Raw genomic sequence first — 4,597 nt, 5'->3', positions numbered from 1 at the left:
AGTAAAAACCAGTCGATCGCATCGACAAATACAATCCCTCACACTAAGCATGCTTGTAGCGACAGTGGAGAGGAAAAACTCCCTTTGAACAGGAAGAAACCTCCAGCAGAACCAGGCTCAGTGTGAGCGGCCATCTGCTGAGGCCCACTGGGGTTCAAGGAGAACTGGTTCACTATAGTAAATGCAGCTTTCCAGGCTGCACGGCGAAAGCAGAACATTTTCAGTCTTCCCAAGGATCCGAAGACTCGACAGACATGGATTATTTTTGTGGATCAGAAGATCCCTGCAAGGTTTGATGCTCAGCTGTTAATTTGCTCAAAGCATTTTACAGAAAACAACTTTCAAAATGTTGGACAGTTCAAAGCAGGATTTGCTAAACTTCTTTTACTGAAACGAGGGGCAGTTCCAAGCATAAGGCCATCCCAACCGCAAGCTGGAAGTAGGATTCTGTCTTGCTGTCTGGACCGGGCATTTGAACCGAGCAGTGAGCTTCGGGGCTGGTCTGGGAATACAGCGTCTGGGGACGGAGCAACCGGTGGTATGCTTCTCCTCTCCTGCCCGGTGACCACCCGAGCCGGAACCATCACTGGGTCGGGTTCGGTTGCTCCCCCCCCCATTCCGCCAGATTTTGAAATTCTACCCGGACATTGTTTTAGGTATGAAGAGTAGGACATGTACAGCAAAAAGAGGACGTCTGGTCGCCCTACCATATCAACAATTTGATGTTTCAGTGAGTGAGTGATTTGCTCAGTTGCTTCGTTAGTTGTAAACCAACCAATCAGCGCACAGCTCATCTAAATATTCATGAGCATATGATAAAAGAAAGAAAACCTGTTGTTTCAAACTTTGATCTGTCCACTATAGTTGGAACTGATCCCAATTAAAGGGAATCCAACAGGTGGGTGAGATGAGTGATAATTAGGTGCTGTGGTTAATTCAATTCAATTCAGTTTATTTATATAGCGCCAAATTCACAACACATGTCATCTCAAGGCACTTTACAGTTCAACCAGATCATACAGTCAAATTGATACAAAGTTTTCTATCTAAGGAAAACTAGTTGATTGCATTGACTCATTGACTCAAATACAATCCCTCACACTAAGCATGCTTGTAGCGACAGTGGAGAGGAAAAACTCCCTTTTAACAGGAAGAAACCTCCAGCAGAACCAGGCTCAGTGTGAGCGGCCATCTGCTGAGGCCGACTGGGGTTCAAGGAGACAGAAGCAGAGATACAAAAAGCAGCTGTAAAAGGCGGCCCCGTCCAGGAAACACACAGCCAGGCAGAAGAGCTCCAAGGCAGCTCCCATGCCAGAGGACGAAGAGAGCACATCCACTCAGTCACGGTCAGAGAAACAGGACCACACTGGAAAACAGGCCGATCTCCAACATCTATTAACAAGGGTGTTGATAGAAGCAGCACAGCTGATGTTTTTTTCCAGGATGACGTCACAGCCAAACAGGAACAGACTAGGCAAAGCTACTCTGAGGAAAAGCAGAGAGAGCAGAAGGTTAGAGATTGAACTAACAGATTCTGCAGAATAGGAGAACAGAGAGAGAATGAAGCAGAATGATGAAATGGGGGTCCCTATGTCCTCCAAAAGTCTAAGCCTATAGCAGCATAACTATAGAGATAGCTCAGGATAACCTGAGCCACCCTAACTATAAGCTTTATCAAAAATGAAAGTTTTAAGCCTAGCCTTAAAAGTAGACAGGGTGTCTGCCTCACGGACTAAAACTGGTAGTTGGTTCCACAGGAGAGGAGCCTGATAACTAAAAGATCTGCCTCCCATTCTACTTTTAGAAATTCTAGGAACCACTAGTAAACCTGCAGATTGAGAGCGAAGTGCTCTGTTAGGAACATAAGGAACAATCAGATCTCTGATATAAGATGGAGCTTGGCCATTTAAGGCTTTATATGTGAGAAGGAGGATTTTAAATTCTATTCTTGATTTAACAGGAAGCCAATGAAGAGAAGCCAGGATAGGAGAGATATGATCTCTCTTTTTCATTTTCATTAGAACTCTGGCTGCAGCATTTTGGATCAGCTGAAGGCTTTTAACTACAGTTTGTGGACTTCCTGATAGTAAAGAATTACAATAGTCCAGCCTTGAAGTAACAAATGCATGGACTAGTTTCTCAGTATCACCCCTGGACAGGATATTTCAAATTTTTGCAATGTTCCTCAGATGAAAGAAGGAAATTCTAGAAACCTCTTTGATATGGGATTTAAATGACAGGTCCTGATCAAAAATAACACCAAGATTTTTTACTTTATTATCTGAAATCAGTTTAATCCCATCCAAATGAAGTGACTGGCTAATCAGTTTCTTTTTCAGAGACTCTGGTCCAAAGACTATAACTTCTGTTTTGTCTGCATTCAGAAGCAGAAAGTTAAGAGTCATCCAGGTTTTTATGTCTTCAAGACATGCCTGTAATCTATGTAATGGGTTAGCTTCATCTGGATTTATAGACAGATATAGCTGGGTATCATCAGCATAACAGTGGAAATTAATCCCATGCTGTCTAATAATTCTACCAATTGGGAGCATGTATAAAGTAAAGAGAATTGGTCCTAGCACTGATCCCTGTGGTACTCCACAGGTAACCTTTGAGCGTGTTGAAGATCTATCATTAACATGAACAAACTGAATTCGATCAGATAGATAAGATTTAAACCAGTCTAGTGCTGTTCCTTTAATTCCAACAAAATATTCAAGTCTTTCTAAAAGAATATTATGGTCAACTGTATCAAATGCAGCACTAAGATCCAACAGGACGAGCACAGATACAAGTCCATTATCTGAGGCCATGAGAATATCATTAGTGACTTTCACCAGAGCTGTTTCAGTGCTATGATGAGCTCTAAAGCCAGACTGAAACTCTTCAAAAAGTTCATTATGGTGGAAGTGATCGCAAACTTGTTTGGCAACTACTTTCTCAAGAATTTTGGATAAGAAAGGAAGATTGGATATAGGTCTATAATTGACCAAGTCATCTGGGTCAAGAGACGGTTTCTTAAGCAGAGGTTTAATTACAGCAATCTTAAAAGCTTTAGGTACATATCCCTGTAACAGAGATAGATTAATCACATCTAAAATGGAGGAGGAGATCAAAGGGAATACCTCCTTAAATAACCTGGTTGGAACTGGATCTAAAATACAAGTTGAAGGCATAGATGAAGACAATAATTTTGCTAATTCAGAGAGTTCAACTGGATCAAAGCAGTCTAAACCCGGTTCAGATTCCATGACTACCTCAGGTACAATCGCGGATAGAGGAGTGCTTATGATCTTATTTTTAATAAGATCAATCTTATTTATAAAGAATCCCATAAAATCATTGCTGCTAAGAGCAGGTGGAATGGACGGTTCAACAGAGCTATGGCTCTGGGTGAGTTTGGCAACTGTATTAAAAAGAAATCTAGGATTATTCTTATTCTCCTCTATTAATGAGGAGAAGTATGCTGCTCTTGCTTTACAAAGGGTCCTCTTATACAGCAGTAAACCATTTTTCCAGACTAGGAAGGACTCTCGCAGGCCTGTGGAGCGATATTTTCTCTCCAGTTTCCTAGCATTTTGCTTCAAAGTACGCAGCTCTGCATTAAACCAAGGAGCAAGCTTTCTATTTTTAACAGTTTTCATTTTCAAAGGAGCTGCGTTGTCTAAGGCAATACGCAGAGAACTAGCAACCCCATCAACAAAATCATCAACCTGTGAAGGGGAATAAGCTAAGCTTTTGCACTCTGCAGCACTGCTCAGTGACACAGAGCAGAGAGAAAGTGAAGCAGATTCTTTAAAATTTATAACTGCACTATCTGATAAAGATCTACTAAAATTGAACCTTCTTTTGGGGGAGGAGAACTCTGTTAAAGTAATCCTGAAGGTTATTAGAAAGTGGTCAGAGAGGACAGGGTTGTGAGGAAATACTGTTATTTCTTCACATTCTATGCCGTATGTCAGCACAAGATCCAAAGTATGAAGATGAGAATGCGTGGGGCTATTCACATTTTGAACAAAGCCAATAGTGTCTAAGATAGCATTAAAGGCTGCTCTTAAGCTATCGCCTTCAATGTCAGCATGGATGTTAAAATCTCCCACTATGATGACCCTGTCAGTATTTAATACCAAATCAGAAAGGAACTCTGAAAACTCATCTAAAAATTCAGAGTAAGGACCTGGTGGACGATACAAAGTTACAAAAAGAAGAGGTTTTCTTGCCTTGAAATTTGGATCAGGGAAATTAAGGGTTAAATGTTCAAAAGAGTTGTAGGTATTAATTGTTTTGGGAGTAATCAGTAAGTCAGACTGGAAGATTGTTGCTACTCCTCCTCCTCGCCCAGAACTTCTGGGGATGTGAAAATTTAAATAGCTTGAAGGAGTTGCCTCATTTATGCTCACATAATCCTCTTGCTGCAGCCAGGTTTCTGTAAGGCAAAACAAGTCAATGTGATTATCACAAATGAAGTCATTAACTAGTAGACTTTTAGAGGAAAGCGATCTTATGTTAAACAGACCGCATTTAATTGTTTTAACTTTTTCCCCAATTGGAGTTATTTTGATTTTAATTAGATTATCATGATTTACTCCTTTGGGAA

This window comes from Cyprinodon tularosa, unplaced genomic scaffold (genome assembly GCF_016077235.1).
Source record: "Cyprinodon tularosa strain WSP-4 unplaced genomic scaffold, ASM1607723v1 ctg1287, whole genome shotgun sequence".
NCBI lineage: Eukaryota > Metazoa > Chordata > Actinopteri > Cyprinodontiformes > Cyprinodontidae > Cyprinodon > Cyprinodon tularosa.
This window is presented reverse-complemented; position numbering follows the sequence as displayed.